The sequence below is a fragment of the Hyperoodon ampullatus genome (genome assembly GCF_949752795.1).
Source record: "Hyperoodon ampullatus genome assembly, chromosome: 9".
In the NCBI taxonomy this organism is placed as follows: Eukaryota; Metazoa; Chordata; class Mammalia; order Artiodactyla; family Ziphiidae; genus Hyperoodon; species Hyperoodon ampullatus.
This window is the reverse complement of record NC_136922.1, coordinates 38,887,668-38,912,810: the sequence shown is the minus strand read 5'-3', so window position 1 is coordinate 38,912,810 and position 25,143 is coordinate 38,887,668.

Here is a 25,143-nt window from a genome sequence, read left to right as displayed (position 1 = left end):
TCAGCCAGATAATCTCTAGTTCCACGCATGTTGCTGCAAATGGCATTATTTCATTCTTTTTTATGGCTGTGTAATACTGCATTGTAAATATGTACCACATCTTCTTTATCCGTTCCTCTGTCAATAGACATTTTGGTTGCTTCCATGTCCTGGCTATCATAAATAATGCTGAAATGAACAATGGGGTGCATGTATCTTTTCAAATTAGGGTTTTCTCCAGATATATGCCCAGGAGTGGGATTGCTGGATCATATGGTAGTTCTATTTTTAGTTTTTTAAGGACCCTACATACTGTTCTCCATAGTGGTTGTACCAATTTACATTCCTACCAACACTGTAGGAGTGTTCCTTTTTCTCCACACCCTCTCCAGCATTTATTGTTTGTAGACTTTTTCATGATGGCCATTCTGACTAGTGTGAAGTGATAACTCATTGTAGTTTTGATTTGCATTTTTCTAATTATTAGTGATGTTGAGCATCTTTTCATGTGCCTTTTGACCATCTGTATGTCTTTTTTGGAGAAATGTCTATTTAGATCTTCTGCCCATTTTTGATTGGTTTGTTTGTTTTTTTGATATTGAGCTGCCTGAGCTGTTTGTATATTTTGGAAATAAAATTCTTTTTTATGATGTTATGATTGTATAAGTAGACCATTCAGGAGACTTTAGATTATGTTCTTTATAATAATAAAAATCAGTGATTTGGGGCCTGCATTTCACCTTTTATGACAGTGTCTTTCTACCCATGCATGATCACTCCAAAGGATGCTTAATCATCCCAAAGAGCAGCCCTGCTTATTGTTACAGTGAGGAAAAATACAGGAAAATCATACTCAGACCAAAAGGAATCCCCCCCCTTTTTTTTGACCAAGGTAGGCTATTAACAAAGGGCATCACTGTTAGGTACACACCATCTAATGTTCCCTGTTCAGCCTTTGTTGCATTGGTGGTTCTGCAACCCTGGTGTCAACTAAGCTCACCAGTACAAAGGTCCACTGAAATCCAAGGACCCAGAAAGAAAAATGCACCTTATCCACAAGAAGGGCTATTTTGGTGACCACAACTGCCATCACTGTCTTTCAGCAGTTTCTAGAACTAAGCAAATAGGCAGAGAGGGACTCTTTCCACTGATGTTATCATAAGTGACAGGCACTCTTTGTCAGTAAGACTCTTTTCAGATCAAATCCCCCCCTTATTAAAAATGAAATCTAAGTAAAAAGTTCATTTTGGCAGAGGGACTAAAATTATAGATTAATTCTGTATTTTTAAATCTATTTAATGATTTACATATAACCAATGGGTTTGTAGGAATAATGTCTATTAAAACTTCCACATCTCTTGTCAGTATTTTTCTAGCAGCATAGGTTTTTCATTCAGCCACTTTATGAGATCTTTTGTACATGATTCTTTATTCATTTGAAATGCTTTCTGAGAAGAATGATGGTTAAAATAAGATTAATTAAACAATTATATAGTGAGTCCATTTCTTGAGTTCAGACTTTGGATGAGGATATAATTCTCCCCAGCTGAATTTCCAGCTCACTCTCTAAATTATTAGAATGAGGGGAATTATGTTTTTATTTCTAGAACCACTATTAAGGGTAACTTATGTTAGTTAGATTTTGCTCTAAGAATGAATTCAATTTGCAGGAACTTCTTAAATGACATATGTATATATATTTCTTCATAGAAAATGCTAAGAAATCTGCCTGCTATATTTCTACATTGGCATCAGCTGAAAGCCCCCAAAACACCCTATAGGGATAAAACAACACCAGCTCTAAGGAACACCGTTGATCTTAACAAATAGTCAAAGAAATGAAGGGCTGGGGAGGAGACAAGAGGAGCAACTCCCACCCTACCCCAACTCCATCGCCTCCACCAGTTGACATTAAAATATCCTGGGCTCCCAGATCTATGTTTTAACTCATGTACATTAGATGATTCAGAGTCTGGCAGGATTCATAGGAGATGTTTTGTTTAGCTGTGTTTTGTAGCTGAGATGTTTTAAAATGAGTTTTTTGAGAACACACAGCTGGACAATAAAGCTGGCACAGAGTTTCTGGGTTAGGGTTGAGGCAAACTGAGAAACATGCCATGAGACCTGTATCATGCTGACTAGGAGGGCACAGAATGCACCCCTGGTTAATTTTCACAATGTTACAGATAGTTATCATCATTGTTTTTAAATGCAATTTCTATACAGATTCACACAGAGTGGCTATATCAAGATTGTTCTAGATTGTTCAGTGTGTCCTCTTATGTTTTAAAAGAGAAGAAAAACAAATTTCATCAAGGAAAGAGCTAAATTAATATAGAATATCTGATGATTTCTAAAAAGTTTAATAATGTCATTTAGGAGGAATAGAATCTCTTGTACATCCATGAAGGAAAAAAATGAAATAAAACTCAAATTTTAAACAAACACGTGATGGACTTGTTTAATATCACCCAGTGTTATGAAACCTAACTGCCTAAAAAGTAGATCAAATTGCTCTTTTAGATTTGTCATTTGGTGTTTTCTTTGTTTTTTATTAAAGCCCGTACCTTACTTTGTAATACACATACTGAAGAAAAGCAAAAAAATCAAATTTAGATCAACATTTATCTAAAATTTATTTAGATTCCAAATGTTCAGTCTGTATGAAGCTGGAAAAGACCGTATAGTTTTAAAAAGATATATCAAATATACTTATTTTAAATTTCAGGCTATGTGTAATAGACATTTTAAAACATTTTATTTTTTGAATTTTTATATTCATTCATGCATTCAACAAATATTTGCTAAGCACCTATAATGTGCTAGGTACTCTGCTGTTGGGGATACAAAGCAATTCCTGCTCTCCTAGAGCCTTTATTCTAGTTAGGGAATGATAACAAAGGGTAAATTATCATTTGTTAGGTTGTGTTAACTGTCTTGGAGACAAAATTAAGTGCAGAGGGAACAGTAAGTGCCTCAGGGGTGGGTAGTATGACATGTGGTTTGCAGCTTTAAAGTGTTCAAAGACGTCACTGTATATAGTAAATAAGCTACAAGGTTATACTGTAAAGCACAAGGAATATAGCCAACATTTTATAACTTTAAATGGAATGTAATCTATAAAAATTTTGAATCTATGTTGTATACCTCAGACAAACAATATTGTAAATCAACTATACTTCAATTAAAATAAAAACCAAAACAAAGAGGATGTCACTGAAAAAATCACATTTGAAAGACCTGAAGGAAGTGACAAAATACACAGAGAAATATTACTTAGATTTCACCTTCTTTTCAAAAAGAGTTAAATTGAAATAGTTTCTAAGTATTTAAAAATGGCAATATTAGAATAATTTATTCCATTAGTCGTTACATGAGAAAGATGTGTACAGTCCACTGTGGACCTATGATTATCTCAAAGGTGGCCTGGATGTCCTGCAACATCCTAACAATTTCCATTTTATTCAAGGCAATTTTAAGATTCAGTGTGACTTTGTTTCATTCTTTTGAAAATTAGGGATATGGTCATTGAATGGGCCTAGCTTTAACCACTTAATGACTTTTATTTAATAAGCAAGAACATTCCATTCTCCATTCTCTGACCAGAATAATAACATTGTGAACCAAGCAAAGAACCCAATAGAACTGAGACCCGAGTTTTTGGCTAAGTGCTCACTGAGGCTCCTTGTGACTCTAGACAACTGGGTCTCAGTTTTCTTACCTGCTAAACACTCAGTTTGCATACCATGATCCTTCAAGTTTCTTGGAAGTTGTTAAGTGTTTATCATTTCCCAAATTCTCTGATTTCACCACACATTTCTGTGCCTCTTACTAAAATAAAGGGCCCCAGGATAATAACTGTTTTGTGGGAAATTTTGTGGATGACTCAATAGACCAGCCTAGGAATCCTGAACACGCCTTTCTACCTGTGCCCATGTGAATCATTTTCTTGAATTTTCAGCTGTATTCACTTATTGCAGAATTTGTTAGTGCCCTTGCCAAAGTCCTTACCCCATTGCTCAATCCACATGCCAGGCTGCTTCATCCCCTGCTATTGTTGTCCAGAAGTTACAGCTGCCCTACGTGGCTGGAAGCAGTGTTTTGAAGTGCCCCCATACCTGGATTGTCCTGTTTTATCTCACCATGCCCAGATTCCAGGAATCCTAAGGTAATCCTTTCTCCCCGCACAGTAGCTCAGTGAAAATGTGCTGTGGTGTGTCTTACTGAAGAATTAATTCTATGATGACTGGCTCTGTTCTGGCCCTGGGATGGCCTTATTTATTTGTTTGTTTGTTTACATTTATTGCAGGGAAATGATATTTATCAGAGCTCAAAAATCCAAAGTCCAACTTAATATTGTTTTATTCTCTCCTACTTCTACAGAGATACTTGAGTACTTCAACTCACACGAGTCTCCTCTCCCTTCTTTTCTGAGAGGAGAAGGGAGCTTTGTGGGGTAGCCGAAAGAGCACAGGTGTTTATGTAACTTGGAAATGAACAAATTGGATTTCAAATCCAACTCTACATCTTACTTGGCTGGTTATTTGGAAAAGCACTTTGATTGCAGCTACTGAGTATTGATTTTAATGATTATATATATATAGAATATAATCACTATTCACTACTACCCAATATGATTTCATTTTTTAAAAATACCAACTGTGGGGACTTCCGTGGTGAGGCAGTAGTTAAGAATCCGCCTGCCAATGCAGGGGACACGGATTCGAGCCCTGATCCGGGAAGATACCACATGCCGCAGAGCAATTAAGCCCATGTTCCACAACTACTGAGCCTGAACACTACAACTACTGAAGCCTGCGAGATCTAGGGCCCACATGCCACAGGCAGCCCAGGTGATTCTGAGGCTAGTAATCTATTGATCTCAGTAAGGCAAACTCTGTCATAGATTCTGCACTACTTAGGAAAGAGCATGTGGTTTTTACAGCCAAATAGAACTCAGTTCAAATTCAAGATCTGTAATTTACTGTCTTTGTGTGTGAGTTTGGGAAAGTATGTAACCTCTTTGAATCTCAGTTTCCAACTATAAAGCTGGATAATTCTTACCATATAGGTAAGATTAAATGAGGTATTTTACCTAGAGCATTATTTATTTATATATGTGTTTTGACAGTAGGTCTTGTTGATTTTCTCTTTTAAATATTGCAGTGTGTACATATCAATCCCAAACTCCCAATCTATCCCTCCCTCTCTCTCTTGCCCCCTGGTATCCATAAGTTCATTATCTAAGTCTGTGAGTCTATTTCTGTTTTGTAAATAAGTTCATTTGTATCATTGTTTTTAGATTCCACATAATAAGTGATATCATATGATATTTGTCTTTCTCTTTCTGACTTACTTCACTTAGTATAATAATCTCCAGGTCCATCCATGTTGCTGCAAATGGCATTATTTCATTCTTTTTTAATGGCTGAGTAATATTCTGTTGTATATATGCACCACACCTTTATCCATTCATCTGTCGATGGACATTTAAGTTGCTTCCATGTCGTGGCTATTGTGAACAGTGCTGCAATGAACATTGGAGTGCATGTATCCTTTTGAACCATGGTTTTCTCCAGATATATGTCCAGGAGTGGGATTGCTGGATCCTATGGTAGCTCTACTTTTAGTTTTTAAGGTACCTCCATACTGTTCTCCATAGCGGCTGCACCAATTTACATTCCCACCAACAGTGTAGGAGGGTTCCCTTTTCTCCACACCTTCTCCAGCATTTATTGTTCTTAGATTTTTTGATGATGGCCATTCTGACCAGTGTGAGGTGATAACTCATTGTAGTTTTGTTTTGCATTTCTCCAATAATTAGCAGTGTTGAGCATCTTTTCATGTGGCTATTGGCCATCTGTATGTTGTCTTTGGAGAAATGTTTATTTAGGTCTTCTGCCCATTTTTTAATTGGGTTGTACTAATTCTAATGGGAAAAAATATTGTGCATGCATTGATATAATGTCCTAAGCTAGGTTTAATTCCTTAATTCTTCTGTGGTTACTCAGGGGGGGAAACTGCCAGTAGTGGGAGCATGGTATCTAAACGTGTCATTCACTTTTGAATCAGAGCAATGAGTTTCTTGAGTGTTATGCTAGACAAAGGCTGTTGAAGGAAACTTATAATTTTATACACTTGATTGCCCTAAATTTTACTATAAGAAAGAAACCTCATCTATTTCTGGCTCTGTAACTCCACTTAAGTCACAGTGTAATTTCCCATAAGGGTGAATTGAGATGATTGCTCAAGCACACAATACCTGTAAGTTAATCTGTTTTGAGGCTTCCTGGTATGTCTGCTGCTAATGCATGTAGAAGCTGGAGGGCTTAATGAGCAAGTTGCTTTGGGGCCACTCCAGAGGTGTGAGTGTACTTCACTGTACTCTGAAGGTCGTCAAGGAGGAGCCTGAGGAGAACCCAAGCCCCAGGTAAGACTCCCTGGGATATCACTGACTTGGAGTTACACTGACAACCCTCCGTGAAAACCTTTCCTGATGCCCAGAGACTGCTCTTCTTCACACCCTCCCAGTGCACTTGATTGTTGTACCTCCACAGCCTTAGGTGAATGTACTGGACTTGATTATTTGCACGTCTGTCTCCCATTGAGGACATAGATTTTGGTTCTCTCCTTTTTATATCTGTTGAGAGGACACTGTCAGACATTGAATAAATGAATAAGTAAATGATTCTCCTTAGCTATATACCCACTTCCTGGACTGGGTAGTTCTCTCCTGTGTTAAGATTCTCTATGGTATTGTACAAATGTTTTGCCTAAAAAAGGCTAAATTAGTTCCTTTTGTACATGTAGTACCTTTAGAGTTAGTGAGTTGAGTATTTTATACACTAGTGCTTCAGCATTGAGAAGAAAATAATTGCCCTTGTGATTTGTTAAACAGACGAAAAAGATTGTTTGTTTTCTACTTTGTACTAAAGTGCTTCAGAAATCATTTTAGCAAGTATGCATTTCTTTAAAAACAGATCTCAAATAACAAAAGGCCAGGAAAATATTTTATGATAATTTCAGATTCATTTATATAAGTTTAAAGTTAACCCATAACTATCATGAAAAATAACTCAAACTTTCAGAGCCTTCTACTAACCAATTATATCCAAAATATGTAGAAAAGAGCTATTGGAATGTTGAAAAGGTTTTTTTAATAAACTAACTGAAATGCTGAAACATTTTTATAAATGTTATCTTGGAATTTATCTATTTTTGTAAAAATGTTATAAAATGCTAAAAAACCCAATCTGAATTCAACTTGGAGCCAAATAATGATGTGCAAGGAGAAAATGCCATCTTTCTTGAGAACATTCTCGGTAGTTCCAGATGAGCTGTGCTTAACCATAGTATACCTGGAATCAAGTCAGGTTGCACCTCCACCTAGACTAGTGGGATGTTCCAACCATAACTTACCTGCCTTGATGTCATATTTTCTCTGCATCAAAAAGGTTTAGTCAATTTAAATATGTTAACTCAACGCTAGGAATAACTAACAAGATCTTTGATGGCTCCCTTTAATTAAGAGAATATTGTCCCATAACCTCATTATACTATTTTTATTTAAATTAGATGAGAGAAGAACTAATTATACCTTTAGGCCTCTCACCTATACCTCCAGATGATAAATATGCCAATAACGTTAAAGAAAAAAAATGGCACAATGGAATCAGTTCTTTAGTTGCAAGGAAATTCATTAGTAAGCATTGAAAAATCATCCAAGGAAAGATCTAAGCAGGAACATGAGACTCCTAGAAGAGGTGTGCTGGTAAATCATGATCTCTCTGCAAGGGAATCTAGTCATTGTAAAAGTGCTGCATGTGCAGGCATGAATGTGAACTTAGAAATTTCCACTTAGGAAATGGTAAAGCAAAAGTCAACTTTGAGACCTTCAGATAAGAAAAATGCTCTTGAACTTCACCAGTGCCTCCAGTTCATTTTCCCTCAGGTTATAGTGAATTCACATGAGAGTTGGCATTTTATTTTCACTGTGGTATACTTGGCTAAAAAGAATGCTTACAGCAGGAATTGTTTCTGTTTCTCATTGAGGGTTGGGATATTTCCCAAGGATTTTCCAAAAGAAATATTCAACTGTGAATCATTGTGAATGTTAGTATTTAGAATCACTTGAATATGGATCTTTGGAAAATACTTTGAAGTTAACTTATTTTTAGAATGTAAAATATATGTAGGAAAATACACCAATCATATGTACAGCTTGATGATTTTTTTTCCACAAAATGATGACTTCTGTGTGGACCCTGCACCCAGATGAGGAAACAAACCATTATTTGCACCCAGAAAACTCCTTTTTTTCTTCCTTCTAACCATTAATCCCCAAGGATAACCACTATCCTGATTTTTTTTAACTTGATATAAGTGGCATCATACAGCAAAGATTATTATGTGCTGTATTATTATGATTAGGATTATTATGTCTTATTCTTTCACTTCACATATGCATGTGAGATGCATACATGTGGTTGCTATAGTTAATGTTCTCTTTCTCATCACTGTGTAGTTATCTATTGTATCAATGTACCATAATTTATTCATCTATTCTACTGTTATAGACATTTGATATCCCTATTTGAAAGCTATTGCAAATAGTGCAGCATGAACATTGTCATTGTCTTTCGGTAGACACATGAGTGCCTTTCTCTTGGGTACAAGTCTAAGAACAGAATTGAGGGATTATTGGATACATGGCTTTAGTAGCTTGAGTAATTTCTGCTAAGCAATAAGAGTACCACTTGATTCATATCTTCTGCAATATTTGGTGTCTTTTAAAATGTGTTATATTGGTGAGTGTGCAGTGTGTCTCTTTTCAGTTTTAACTTGTGTTTACCTGGTGACTCTTAAAGCCCCTTTTTATGTATTTAGGAGACATTTGAATAGTTTCTTTTGCGAGTTGTTTTTTCAAGTCTTTTGCCTATCGTTCTATTGTGTTGTTTATATTTTTCTTACTGATTTATAGGAGTTATACACATTCTTTGACAATACACTTATAAAAATGTATTTTTATGCTTACCGTATAGATTACCCTTTAGTTTTGTAATGGTGTCTTTTTCTTTTGAGGAACAGCAATTCAATTGTTTTAGCATAGTTTATCTTTTCTTCCCCTCTTCTTTAGCCTTTTTAGAATCCTATTTAAGAAATACTTGCCTACCTCAGGTCATGAAAATATTCTCCTGTTCCTTTATGAAAGCTTTAGTGTTTTGCATTTCACATTTAAATATACAATCCATCTGAGATTGGTTGTTGTGTATGGTGTCAGACAAGGATCAAATTTTATTTATTTTTTTATATGGATATCTAATTGATCCAGCACCCATATGGAAAAGTCCCTCTTTTCTGGAAAAGACTATCTTTTCCCCCCGTACTGCAGTGTCATTGTGTCATAAATCAGATGACTGGATTTTCAGTTCTGCTTCACAGATCTATTTGTTCCTTGTTCCAAAGTCACACTGCCTTAATTACTATAGATTTTTAATGTCTAGCAATCTGTTTGTGTAATTTCTCCAGCTTTGTTGTTCTTCCAGTTTGTCTTGGCTATGCTCGACCTTTTTCATTTTCACATAAATTTTAGAATGAAGCTTTCAATTTATACCAAGAAAGCACTGAAACTTTTATTGTATTTATGGATCAATTGGATAGAGACAGAATTTACATTTTTACAATATTGAGTTTTACAATTTATGACCATGGTATATTCCTATATCTTTTTACATCCACTTTGATTTCTGTCAGTAATGCTTTGTACTTGCATATTTTTTGTCAGATTTACTTTCATCAAAGTTATTTTTCAGCTATTATTGTAAGTGGTTTTGTTTTAAATTTTTTATTTTCTATCTTTATTTGGGAATATAAAATGCAATTGATTTTGTACACTGATCTTGTATCTAGAGATTTTGCCCAATTTACTTTTTAATTCAAATTGTTTGAGTGTAGATTGTTTTTCTTTTGTTTTGTTTTTGCTATTTTTTTGTGTATAATATCAAGTCATCTGAAAATAATGAATTATTTTGCCTTTATTTTTAATGCCTTGCCCTGGCAACTCCTTTTAGTACTGTACTGAATAAAAGTGGCAATAGCAGATAAGTAATAAGAAGAGTTTTATTACTGGTCTCAGGGGAAATTTTTCAATATTTCATTATAAAGTACAAAATTTTAATAAGAATTTTTGAACATTCTATGCTGTTTAGAAAGTTCCATTCTATATCCAGTTTAAGAATTTGTATTGTAAATTGATACTGAATTACCTGAAATGTTTTCTTTGCATGTATTAAGAGGATCATGGAATTCTTCTTTTTTCTTCTGCTAACGTGTATCAACACTAATTTATTTTTCAATGTTAAAACAATCCTGCATTACTAGAATAAATCCAATTGTTAATGATGTATTATCTTTATATCAAATATTCTTTTATATAGCAATTTACTCATGAGAGACACTAGGTCAAGTATTTTTACCCACCTTTTAAAATAGGTTGAGGTTTTTTTTGCCATCCTAGCTCTTTTGTTGTTTTTGACATTTTAACCCTTTTAAGAAATAAAATTTTAAACTATCCAATTTTTATAGCAGATATATTCACGTAGGTGATACCTTAGAATGATTATTCCAGGCATGAATGTCTGGTGCTGTGTAGATAAAACAGACTCTTGTGTTGTTACACTTTGGGTAAAATGGGTTTTCCCAACTTCTCCAGACATCACAGTTCACACACATTTTTTTCTTAACATTCAAGCAGTAATAGTCCGAGTCACTCTCTCACTGTCTACAAAATGCAGTCTTTAGTGAGATTTTGCTCCAAGAATACATTTTACTTGGAAAATTTTACCTTAGCTAGTTTCTGCTCATTTTCTTTTCTTTTTTTTTTTTCTGCTCATTTTCTTGAGGTGTCTTTGCAGAATAAAGTCTGTTCTTTACCTTTGCATAACCCAAAGTCCCATTTTAAGTGTTTTTCTTTAATTAGATGTGTAATTTGTCTTCAAAGGGGAATCCAAACTTTTACTTCTGTAGAAAATTTTAAAAACTGAAGTCTAGTGAATTCTATTATTATACTTGTCTTTTCCATTTAATCGTGATTTCTGTCATTTACATATATATTTTTTACTTATGTGTTTTCTGTATATTTATATTATTTTAAATATTTTTTACATTAAAATATTTTATTTACATTTAAAAATAGGACGCAATTGACAGAAACTTAAGTATAATTGGGAAAAGTTCATGAGTCATTTAATATGAAAGTTGCTGTGTGTAATGGTATTGCAACAAAATGATGGAGAGAAAATAACCATAATCTAGAAACTTCTGTAAAAGTCTGGTAATTATATTTCATGGATGTAAATATCTTTCTACTCTGTTTGTTTGTTTTTTCTCTCTTTCTCTTATTTTGTTGTAATCTAGTTTTGGATTGTATGATTGCAAGAAACATAAATTCACTCCAGGAAGTGGAGAAAAGCACAAGCTATGGTAAGGATTAAATAGGCAAATGCAGTCATCCAAAAAGGAGAAATAAAGTGCCAGCAGGCCACAGTAGAACTGGAACTAGAAATCCAAAAGTGAGTTTACTGTTTCCAACTTGAAAAGGCTTATCTCTGTTTGTACAATCTAATTTCTGTTTGACTTCACTTTAGTTTTTCACATGGTCTAGCATGGCTACCCCTCCCTCCCATATTTGCATGGTTTCAGGATTCACGTGCCCTTTGTTATATCAGATACTAAGGGGAAAAGATTCTTATCCTTCCACATTATGCTTCCACATGAGGATCTTCATTTAAAAGGACTCTAACTTCTTTTCCTACACTTTATTGACTCCATGTCTTGAAAGGAGGAGGATTATTTTTGCTTTGTTTGTTTGAGAGGAGTTGTTGAGCTTGCTCTGCTAAGCAGCTGCTTCACTACTCTCTTTGGATCTCCCTGCCTGTGGAAAGTGCACTTTTTTATCTGCTCTCATTTCACATGCATCTGCTACTTAAATAGGAAGCCAATAGTGATCTACCTGTGCCAGTTAGGGCCTGGATAAATAACTGTTTTTGTCCACTTGGGCTGCCATAACAAAATACCATAAACTGAGTGGCTTATGAACAACAGAAACTTATTTCTCACAGTTCTGGAGTCCAGGAAGTCCAAGATCAAGATGCCTGCAGGTTTGGTGTCTGGTTAGAACCCACTTCCTGGTTCATAGACAGCTGTGTGCTCACATGACAGAAGGGGGCCAGGTAGCTCTCTGGAATCTCTTTTATAAGAAGACTAATCCCATTAATGAAGGCTCAATCTCATGACCTAATCAACTTCCAAAGGCCTCATCTCCTAATGCATCACATTAGGGGTTAGGATTTCATCATATGAATTTTGGAGCAATACAGACATTCAGACCATAGCAATAATTATGTCCAATTTAGGAGTAAATTTTTAGCAAGCCCATTTGGCTTGAGATCTAAAATCATAATCCCCAATTAGCTTTTCCTAGTAGTAAAGGTGATATTTTGAGTTCCATTTTTCTGACTTTTACTTCTATTTCTCAATCGCTTTCAAAAGAACAAAGAGACCTATTACAAAACCCACATAGAAAGAAAATATGATCCCTATTTCAAATGATATAAAAACAATTCAAGTGTTAAGACTGAAATGAGAAAAATAATATTTTAAGTATACAGATGAAAATATAAAACATTTCTATGAACTTGAATATAGAAGGATTTTGTAAGCAAATAAACAAAAAAGTACAAATATAAAAACTAGCTTCATACATGACAGTATTAAAATAAAAAGACTTGGGTCTCAAAATCAAATAAAGTACAAAAAAAAAAAAAAACCCCTCAGACTGAAATAGAAAATTGTAGCCTATAGATCTAACACAAATTCCTATAAATCAGAAAGAAAAAACAACCCATTAGAAAAATGGGCAATGCATAAAAATTATCATGGGTAGTCACGAAAATGTAAACTATTTCCACAACTAGTTCCATGATGAAATACTAGTTCTACAATGAGATACTAAAAATATCAAGTTTAATAACATAAAGTTTTGGGAAAAATGAAGAGTAGTTAGAATATTTATACTCTGATGGCGGGTATAAATTTGTGCAATCACTTTAGATGGCAATTTGGCAATATTGACTAAAACTATAGATATATACACCAAATGACCCAGCAATTTCATTTCTATACCCCCTCGCCCAGATATGTACAAAGAAACATGTATAACGTTGTTCATAATGACATCATTTATAGTGGTTAAACTGGAAACAAATCTATGGTAGTAGGAGAAAGGATAAAAAAAAAGTGCATTATATCAACACAATAGAATGCTACATATCAGTGAAAGCGAATGAATTTGAGCTTCATATATCACGAGGCATCAATTTCACAAATGTGATCTTAATTGAAGAAAGCAAGGTGCAGAAGTATACTTATATATAGCATGTGTAAGGAAAATATGGGGAAAATAAAAGAAGGAATGATAATACACCAGATTCAGGTAGTAGTCTTATCTGAGGAGAGGGAAAATAATGGAAACTGTTGAAATGTTTTATTTCTTAAGGTGAGTGGAGCATGCATAGATAATCATCATATTGCACGCTATACATTTTTTTAATGTCTAAGATATTTTATAATTTTCTGAAGGAAAGGTTGACTTATCCTGAAATCATAGGTGGTAAGGCTTGTGGAATATGGATTTTACCACAGTACATGCAACCATCATCCTGGGGTTACTAACACTTGTTGGCTCCTTATTGCCTAGTGGATAGAAGTTAAATATCCTGGCATGACATAGACGGTCTTTTACACTTGAGATCTTACTTTCTTTTCCACACTGATTTTCTCCTATTCTCTTCTTTCTCCTTATAACATATGCACTGAGTAACCAATGAATCATTTTTAACTCCTTGAGTGTACCACTTTTTAATGCTTTCCTCTGAAATACTTTATTCCTCCTTAACTTCTGATCATCTTTCAAAACAGTTAAAATATTGCCCTTGTAAAAATATCTCCAATTTTCACAGTGTTACATACTTCCAAGTGTTGTAATAGGTTTCTATTCTCCATTAAAGTCAGTTCGTGGAAGGTACAACCATGTCATTTATTTTTGTTGGTCAGTGTCTGGCATAGCAGGTGCATAATATTAGAAGAATAAATTATTAGAAGAGATGCTGTAATGTCACAAGTTGAAGCATCAGTTGCTAAATTGGTGACACAAACAGTAAGTAGCATGCAACTTCAGAGAATGTCACTGTGGGTTAGAGTGGTCTGGAAAGATTCCATGAAAGCTTAAGCTAGGTCTAAGAGGATGGGTAAGATTTGCAGTCATTGAGAGAGGTAAGCTTCCCAAACTGAAGCAGTAATGAGAGCAGAAGTTTGGACAAGGGCAAGCCTTTCTTCACTCTGCACATCTCAAAGCATATGCTGCCTCTTTAGGAAGCTAATATCTTTATTCTCTGTGTTCCATAGAAACTGCTCACGTTTCCTCACTGCTTATGGTAAAAGCAGAGACTGTTATGGCTTCAGCTCATAGAGAAGGAAAGAGAGAAGGAGATAATGCAGGAGATGGATGTGTGGCTCAGTTACAATGTAGTTCCCGCCTGATCCCACAGGGAGCTCTGGAGTATGAGTAGCACCGAGAGTTGATCCCACCTCTAGGCAAGCAGTGCATCCTTTTATGTACCCGGGTCAGTCAGTTATTGACAACAGGCTGATTTTGAGAGGGCCCCATCCCTTGAGCAGAAGAACTTCCATTTGGCTGGAGGCAGTTCTCTTAGAGAGGGGCCAGCTGTGACTATGAGCTACTAACATACCCAGCAGCTGGCGGATGGATGTTCTTGCTTGCTAAGGTGGATCTGATCAAGGGACTACTAAGAAGTCTGCTTAGTTACCCCATGATAAGTATCTACTTTCCCACTCTTCTGCTTTGGCCTCATTTTGCATCATGCTATTGTATCACTGCCACCATCTGCTGGGCCACCGATACTGCTTTTGCTGGCACTGTCACTTTAAAATTGATCCTGATCTTTCGGTCACTGCTGTGTTTCCTGGTCGTTGGCACTCTAGCCACTTCTTCTGGGTACCACCATTGATTGCCATGGGATGTCAACTCCTGCTGCTGATTCTGTCAAGTTCAAGTTCTATTCAAGGCCAAACCTTGGAAGAGATCCCCTTGCAATCTGTTACAGTGTATTTGTTAATTAGGTACCCAAAGCAGAGAAGATTGTACCCTAATGTTTTCAAGAGTTAACAGTAGAGCAGCTCTTTTGCTTACTCTAATAGTCAACCAAGCATTACCCAGACTTCCTTATTCTCTAATGACTAATATTCTGTTATTGAAACACTATAATCTTCCCAACTTCCTGCTCCCTTAGGATGAGTCCTCTCCTCACTGGTCTCTCAATCCCTCTTGCAAGTGGACATTTGGTAGGTCAGTGCCACTAAAGCTCCGGCGTACCCAGACATATCCAAATTACAGTGGTGACAGAATCATGTCCTCAGCTTCATATGCAAAACTCAGATTAAGACTAAATTATTTGGAGAGTTGAAATTGGAGTTAATTCACTATGCAGCGATTATTATGGGGAAAAACACTGTGTTAGGTTCTGTTCTGACCCCCATGATAGGGACTTCTAGTGTTTTCAACAATGTGTGGACCTCCTATCCTTCTAGGCAAATGGAAAGCCGATGAGCTGTGAAGGGAATGACTTTTGGGATGAGGCATTCGATTACCAGTGTCGTTTCTGGGCTGAAGCATTTAATTATACTTGTGAGTTCCTCTTGTGCTTCCACGGCCTGCTGCAGCAAGTATGGAGGAGGCTTTGGGTGCAGATAGTGAAGCAGTGGTTGAAGCAGTCTCCATCATCATACTCAGAGTGAGCATTGCATAAATGAGAAACATGAGAAATAGTTTTTCTTGAGTTAAGCCATTGAGATTTGAGTATTGTTTGTCAGTACAGTATAAACTTAGCCTGTCCTCACTAGTAAGAACAACCACTTTTATTCCCTTCTCATTCCCCATTTAGCTGAAAAATATGGTCTCCATAATGAAGGAGATTTTGGTGAAGACTACAAGTTAGAAAACTTCACACTCGTAAATTTTTCTTTCAATTCCATTACTCCTTTTCCTCCCCTCTTCTGTCACCTGGTATGTTATTAAGAAATCTTTGTGTTTGAGTAGAATGGTTTTATAAAAAAAATACTGAACATAAGTAGATTCCAGGTGGTTAATCTATCACAGTTATTAAGATAAGCCAAATATCTGAGTTACAAAATGAGTAGTCTGTATAATTTAAGAAGTTAGTAATCAGGTCAATTGCATAGCTCTAGAAAGCCAAACCTTTCAAACTCTGCATATCCTTTTATTTTTATTTTTTTTGGATGAAGGTGGTCAGAAGTATGTCTTTAATCAACGTGTTCATTTTGGGAAGTCTGATAACTAATACTAATACTATATAAATAGATTATAAATTATGTTTCCTCAATGGAATCCCTCAAAATAAATAAATCTCAAAAATACCTTTATTTACACTCTGTACTTGGTGAATTGAATTTAAAAAAAAGAATCTGGCACATTCACATCACAATGTAAACTTTGTTTTTGAAATATTATTACAGCCAAGATATTAAATATTTTAATAAAAACCAGTCTGAATGTATGATATGCGTGATGTGGCAAATCATATTTATCTCAATACCTCTATTATGTAGAAAATAATTAACCGATAGTAAAATTTACTTCTTGCAAATCCAATGACTAAAATCGGCAACTGTTTTATGTGTGTGGCCGATGTCTCCACTGCTTTACTTTTTAACATTTTAGAAAACAAAGCTGGAGGCCTGCTTTTCAGAATCCCTAATTCCTTTGTTATTTTAAAGAAGTGTTCTCTTGAGGGCACGCTCTGCTTTTAGAATCAGCAACAGCAGTTCATGGCCTGTATCTCATAAGCGTTATTTACTTGTGAAAGTTATCTGTAGTAAAAACAGCTACTATAAGTAAATTAAAAGATATTTCATTGTGATGGTAAACAAGTCTATTTGTTTAACACTAGTATTTAAACCATCTGTTAAATGCTCTTTTATCTTAAAAAAACTTAGAAAATGAAGCATTTATTTTCATGACCATTAGTTATAGGATTTTAATGATTAATATTTTCAGAAAAATCATAACAGCAATAGCTATATATTTACTGAACATGAATTATATGTAAAGCACTGTGTTCTACATGGACGATTTCATTTCATCCTCAAAACAATCCTTTAAATTAGATACTATTATTATTTCCATTTTACAAAGCAGAAAGCACAAATGGGCTAAGTAACTTAATCAAGGTCATAAATGTAGTCACTTAAAATACATGAATTGAACAAATATTTGTCTGGCCCTAGGGTTTTAGAAATGAGTAAAACATAGGCCCAGCCTCTGATGAAATTTGTGGGAGAGGTAGACACGTAAATACCTATTCACTATGATATGAAAAGAACTATATACTTGAATCAGGAACCATGATTTGACACAGAGAAAATAACATGTGAGCTGAGAGTTAGATTTTATCAGAAGAAAGGGGAAGGTCATTCCAGACACCATAACCTTCACATCCAGAGCTAGAGAGGCGTGAAAGGGCATGGGGGATGCTGATGAGTATGCACAGCTGGAACGGAATGTGTGGGAGAAGAATGAGAAACCCTTGTTACCCAGCTGACAGCTAAGATAATGCAATTCATCTTTGATTTAAACTTTTACCATTTCCTTCCTTTTCTTCATTGCCTGTCTTCTTTATTCATTATATGCTCACTATTTCCACAAAATCTTTAGAGTGCTTATATTTTTTTAAAAACCATAAAGTAGAATGATTGAGGTGAAAATATATGAGCAGTTGCTGTATAATAAACTCGGGGACTTGACAAGAAGAAACAGAAAAGAGACATGGTTCCATTACTTAGGCCAAAAGTGCTTTCTAAAATTAAATAGCAAATAAAGCCCCACACATCCTAGATGATCTAGGAAAAAAAAGAAAAAAGTTATTGAGTTACACACATAATTTAAAATTCTAAGTTCTGAGTATTAAACCCACTCACGAGGTTGGAAAATCCCTAAGGTTATCTAGGACATTTGAATATACCACAACCCATGGGGAAACCCCTAAAGAAAAGTAAATTTATTTTAGAAGAACCAGGGTTTTCTGAGCTGATGTTTAAAGATGCTAATGTAATTTTAAGGTTGAAAGTCTAACAGTTTATTTCAAAAGGCAGTGTGCTGTTATATAAATAGAAATAGAATAGAATACAAAATAAAATTCTAAGGTTGTCCAGAACACATATGGCTACCCAGGAAGTCATGCATACATTTATTGCTCACAGAAAAGTAGAAAACATAAGGCATGAGGTATGTTCTCACCCAAAGAATAGCAAAATAAGGATGGAACAAACACTAATTTTGTCTAGCTTTTTCTAACAAGAGAAGAACCTACTGTAGAAGTAAAGAGGCCGAAGCATGAAAGATAATCATGTATAACACAAGAGGTAAAAGCCTGCAGGAAGAGTGCAAGTAAATGCTTGTCTCACTTGTTTATCATTTAAGAACAAAACCATTTAGGGAAATACGTTTGACATAATAGCATGTGATGGCAAAGGCTGATAAAATTACCATTTTATGCATGGAAATAATAATAAAAGTGTGAGTCAGAGAAAAAGTTATGAATGCATGTACATATATGACACATAGAATTTATACAGAGGCCCTAATGCCTAATAATTCAGGGAACACAATGGAGATGGAAAAAAGAAAAAGAGAGTGAAGGGGAAGTCAGGAAAGATGTAGCAGATGTGACTTTTTCCAAAATGGCTTCAGCAGTGTTTCTCATATGTTCCCATATGGGAAACATATGTTTCCCATATGTTCTTTGATGCTCCTCCCATCAAGAGATGGGGGTCTATGGTCCTACTTTAATTGGGGTGGGCCAGTGACTATGGTGAAAGAAATGCCATGTGACTTCCGAGACTAGGCCATAGAAGATGATACAGTCTCCACCTGGTTCTCTTGGGACACTCTGCGATGGGACTCTGAGCTCTGCGGAAGATGTTTGAGGCTGCCACATTGTGAGGAAGCCCAGGCCTCATGAAGATGCCACATGCAGATTATCTAACAGCTCCAGCCAAGGATCCTGCCAACCACCAGTATCAACCATTAGACATGCGAATAAAAGATGCTTCCAGACGATTCCCACTCCCAGCCTTCAAGTCCTTCCAGCCAAGGTCTCAGGCATCATGGAGCAGAGACAGCTGTTCCCACTGCTCCCTTTCTAAATCACTGATCCACAAAATCCATGATTGTAATAAAATGCATATTTTTAGCCCCTGAGTTTTGGAATAAATTTGTTATGCATCAATAATGACAAAAACGAGAGAATATAAAATAACTTTTATTGTTAAAAGTATTGAGATTGAACATTCTTGTACTCAGGTCCTTGTTGACCTACACCTAGAAGTGATATTGCTAGATCATGGAATCTCAACATCTTAAATTTATTTAATTGTTGCCACGCTCCCATCAGCAATGCATAAGAGTTACCATCAACACTTGGATTTATCATAACAGTAAAATTGATCTCTCTGACAAATATGAGAAAACATCTCAATATTACTATAATTTGTACAGCAATGTTTAGTGCAGCATGTTTTAATACAGCAAAATCTAAATGTCCTTAGGGGAACAAATAGATAATTTGCTCATTATTCATACAAGGAAATACTATATAGCAATTACGATCAGTGAACTAGAACTATACATATTAATATGATTAATCCCAGAAACATAGCATTGGGAAAAAAGCAAATTGCAAGAGAATATATAGTATGATAATATCTCTATGCATTTAAAAATCCAAACAACATCTCTATGGTTTAATCATTCATAAAATCGATGGAGTGTCTGCCAGGTTGGCAGGCTTTGTTCTAGACACTGGGGATACAACGCTGAAAGGAAAACATAAAGGTAAACATATAGATCTTGGCCTCCCAGAGTTTGCATGGTTGGTAGACACCATGCGTATGAGTGTATAGTGAAAGAACGAAAATGTGCACAGCAGTGATACCAGCTTCCAATAGTGGTTCCTTCTGAGGAGAGACAAATGCAGAAGGGGTAGGTAAAGGGTATGAAGTTAGAGTATAACTTTATGCTTCATTTCTTTAAAAAATGTGAAACAAATATGGTAAAATGTTAACATCTGTAAAACTTTGGTAGCCATTATGTAATACCTTCTGTGCTTTTCAGTTTGAGAAGTTTCATAATTTACAATAAAAAAATAAATCTATTGATAGACTACAACTCAGTGACTGCTCTTCACCTATAGGGGGAATATCTGTCTTACTGATAAGTGGCATATGTGAATAAAAATTTAATGTTTAAAATTTATCAGTATAGCCAATAAAATAAAATAAACTGTAAACAATCTGTTGTTTGAATCAGAGATAAAATAGAAAAAAAAGCTAACATTTTTGAATGCTGGCACATGTCAGGCACTGTTCTAAGTGCTTTACATGAATTAGCTGTGTGATTCCCAAACTGTGTACTGGGGGAACACCGCAGTACACCCACAGCAGCTTGGAGGAATATTTCTAATGCTTAAGGGAAATATTATGTTACTCAGTATCTTTGGACAATGCTAGAACTTCTAGCTCAAGCTATTTCATATTTTAAGCCTTAGATCACATAATATTCTTCACGGTTATGTTTTATCTTTGCTATACTATTTTTCTTTTAAATTATGTGTGCCTATATTTTCTCGTGGCTGCTATTGTAAGTTGCTAGGACATAAATACTTATTAAGTAGTCACTTAAACGGTATTATGAGGTATTTTGTGTCGGCTGGGGACTCAGTGAAAAGAATTACTGACACTTAGAGCTCTATGAACAAAGAAGTTTTGGCTTCTTTGAAATAGCTCATTTAATCTTCATATCAACCAAAGGAGGTAAGTCCTAATCTTATCTCCATTTTACAGAAACTAAGACACAAAGAATTTTACTGTCTATCTCAGACAGCTGCAGGATTTGAACCTAGTCAGACTGACTTCAAATCTCATACCTATAACTAGTACATGCTACTGTTTGTATGTATATAACGATGTAAATACAGCGTGATAGTTTCAAATATCCTACACCAAAGGGGAAAGTCCTGAGGATAAATACAATTTCAATCAGAATCTTAGAAGTATATAGTTTCCAGCTGGAGCTTGAAGGGACTTTATACATTTTTGTACAGGGAGGAAACTAAAGTCCAGATGAGGCTCCAAGACAAGCACACCTAGTCACTGGCAGAGTCAGTAGAACTTCTCTTCTCCCCATTTCTGATATAACTTTGTGAAACTGAAGAAATTCTGTTCTGAAGTGGCCAATAAAAATAGAATATACTTACAGTGCCACAGGAAGACAATAGAAAAAGACACACCCACATTTGGAGAGCAGTGACATGGCAGGCATATATGTAGTTGGTAAGAACCAATAGATTAAAAACCAGGTGTTTTTCCACTGACCTCAGGGGATTTACAATGCTTATTTCAAGCACTTACTAGAGCAACTGCTCCCATTGGACAGTCAAGTAATTCTCACTAAAATGCTCTCATTTGAGCTCCATGCTTCCATAATCTGTGAAAAACTTCCTTCCGTTTTGCTCCCCAGCAGATGATGTAATGCTCACTTCTTTTCTTGTTGACTGGCTTCCTCACCAGCTGGGAGCTCCTCCAAGGGCAGGGACCATGGCTTTTGCCTCACTCAGTATTTCCAGTGTCAGTCAAGCATAATGCCTAACGTATAGTAGTTGCTCAAGAGGTGTTTGCTAAGTGAGTTTATAATGAATGCATTTTGGCAGAAAGCTATATATGAGCTATGGTGTCATTTATTTAATCAGCTCAAATGCAAACTTGTCTCCAATAGGAAACGCCTGATTTGGACTTCACCTAAGTAAGAAATAAATGTCTATTATGTTAAGCTGCTGAAATTATGGGGTTTATCTGTTACACAGGCTTCTGTTACTCTAATACATCTGTTCACTGGCCTATAATCACCTGCTGTTTTCCCCAAACCAAAACTTTATCAAGAGTCAGGCCTCTCTTTATACGTTCAAGCTCACTTGGAACCATCATGCAGATCCCCTCTGCTTTGGCCAGATGATGAGATATACACACATCTTCTTGATGCTTTGAGAATTCACCATCACCATTCCCACCTCTTTGCTTTTATTCCTAATATTCATGTTGCTTGGAATGTTCATTCTCTTACTTCTTACCTATCTACTTTCCTCATTATCTAGCTTAGGCTAATCACTGTGCTATACCTTTTGTGATACTTGTAGACCCATTGGCTGTCTTCCTCTGACACTTAAGAGCATGACGATGCTGGGCTGCACCATTTGGCTCATCACTATGCTGTCTTGCTTTATTCTTATTTGTTTTTTAGTCTAGACTCCCCCAGTTGATTCCAAGCTCCTTGAGGACAGGCATCAGTCCTCAAGGAGCATCACCATGTCTAACATGGTCCTAAACAAATGTTAGTCATTCAGTATTTCATGATTCACTCTCTCCATTGATAGCAGCCTCACATATTGTTTAATTTCAATCTCTGTGCCTTCAGGTGTACTTAAACTACAGAGTTTTCCATACGGTTATGTCAGAGTTTAGACTATTTTCACATTCTTTGCTCTCAAGCCAGTGCAGCAACACATTCACCCTTCTTTGAATAAAACTGAGTCATCTTCATGGTGCAGATCTCAGAGAAGAAGGAAAATATCAGAGATGTGATTGAAGATGGTGGCTAAGAAGGGATGAGAGAATTGTTCCCTTCCTGCTGTTTTCTCAGCCAGCAAGGCATCCCTTAAGAAGTGTGCAGATCATTAAAAAGTAGGAATTTGTGTGAGTTAAGAATAAAGATAGATACTTTAAACTAGCTTCATTATAGCAATTGTATTAAGGATTTTTGTTAAATTTTCAGAGGAATGTAAATCATTTTTAAAAACTGTTGGAAAAAAATGTGGGAGGAGTTTAATTTAAAGTCAGTTGTATGTGTGAAGAATATTGACATCACAAAATACCTTCAATAAAATTGATACTGATGATTTTTGTTGTCACTTCCCAACCACCTCTAAATATTCCAGTTATTTTACAATTTTATTTTAAACTTTTTAATGTTTGCTTTCAAAAATATGAGTCTTTCCCAGTTAGACTCACTATATCAAGTTCAATCAAGAAGTTATTAAGCTTCTGGAATAGGACTAAACTACGAAAAATTGAACAACAGGTAGAAGAAATTGAGAGTCGTGTAGGCATTTTGCCTTAAAGTAAAAGATGGCATCTAGCTTGGGAAGAATTATGGTAAAAGTGACACAAATAGGATACACAGAATAAATTTTAATGAGAAAAAAAATCCCAGTTTCTGGAAAAATGGTTGTTATGGAATACTCACTGCAGATGTTTAATAGCAGTTAAAAGTACTGATTTGGCACACATTAAGAATTAGGAGTGACGATGCCAATTTAATAGGCACCTGCATTCTGTTGAAGGTTTTGTAGGAGAGCAAAATTTGCCACCCCAAAATGTGTCTCTTTGTCATGAGGATTGTTTTAGGATGATTATTTTTATTATTTTTATTTTATTTTTTATTTTTGGCTGCATTGGGTCTTCATTGCTGCACACGGGCTGTCTCTAGTTGCGGCGAGCGGGAGTTACTCTTGGTTGAAATGCACGGGCTTCTCATTGCGGTGGCTTCTCTTGTTGTGGAGCACAGGCTCTGGAGCACACAGGCTTCAGTAGTTGTGGCGCATGGGCTCAGTAGTTGTGGCACACAGGCTTAGTTGCTCCGCAGCATGTGGGATCTTCCCAGATCAGGGATGGAACCTGCGTCCCCTGCATTGGCAGGGCAGATTCTTGATCACTGCGCCACCAGGGCAGTCTCTAGGCTGATTATTTTTAAATCTCAAAAGACTCAGGAAGAACTTTCAAACTTCCTCATAACTGCCTAAAAGAATTTAGATGAGGACCTATTCCAGGAAGGGACCTATCACCACAGATTACTACAGTATAATATGAACTATGTGTGGTAGACAAGGAGGAACCTAGCAGAGTCTGTTTGTTAAAATTCCTCTCTGTGTCCATTTGCTTCTGTATGGCCAGCAAACATTTGCTCTTTTCATCTTTCTGTGAGTTGCTTTCCTTCTGTTTGAAGTCCCAGACCCCTACCCCCTTCTCTTTAGCTCAGAATAGCAAATATGCCTCAATTGCCTGACTGTCCTTTGAGCCCCATATTCTATGGAGTTCCCCATACGTAATTAAATTTGTTTTTCTCCTATTAATCTGTCTTACCTCATTTGAGTTATCTGATCAGCCAAAAGAACCAAGAGGGGAAGGGGAATTTTTTTCCATCCCCCAACAGCATGTAGTGGATAAGTTTACTATGATTTTTCTCTCTCATTTTCTAACCTCTACCCAGCTCTGCACAACCAATTTCATCTTTTGAGATTTTTATTTTTTTTCTTTCTAATATGCGTCATTACACTTCTGTGGCTGTATGCCACATGAGGGGTTGAAGACAGGGAGAGAGGAAAGGAAGAGGTTTCCGTTTGTTGCTACTCCACCTCTAAGAATCAGAAACAACAGGGAATAAAAGGATGCCTGCTGAGGTGGTTGGAAATGACAAGCCCCCTGATGAGTTGTTGTACAAACAGAAGCCTTTGGTAACATGAACCATGTCCCCTTGTTAAATCGTGTCTGATGTTGACACCCTCTGCTGCTATGATTTTATTACAGCTAGCTCAAAATCCAGAATTCCTTTATGAACTATGTGAGAACCCACTAAAAGCATTCTCTGATGATACAGTCAGCTCTGCGAAGAACATCTGACCCTGAATCAAGTAATGCATGAGGGGGAAAATTTCTGGTATGTTGTTGCATGGACAAGAATAACATGTTTCTCTCTGTAAATGCGCTTTAGATGACATTGAGTAGCTTTAGAGAGATTTATAACAAAATGGGATTGGTATGACAGTAGAATTCCGTAACTCATTCTTTTATGTCTCTCAGTGGAGATCTTTATGTAGTCAAATGTCAGATTATAGGCTCAGCACAATAGTTTTTAAAACATGATCCTGTATGTCAGAGCACCTCATCATTTAGAAAGATATC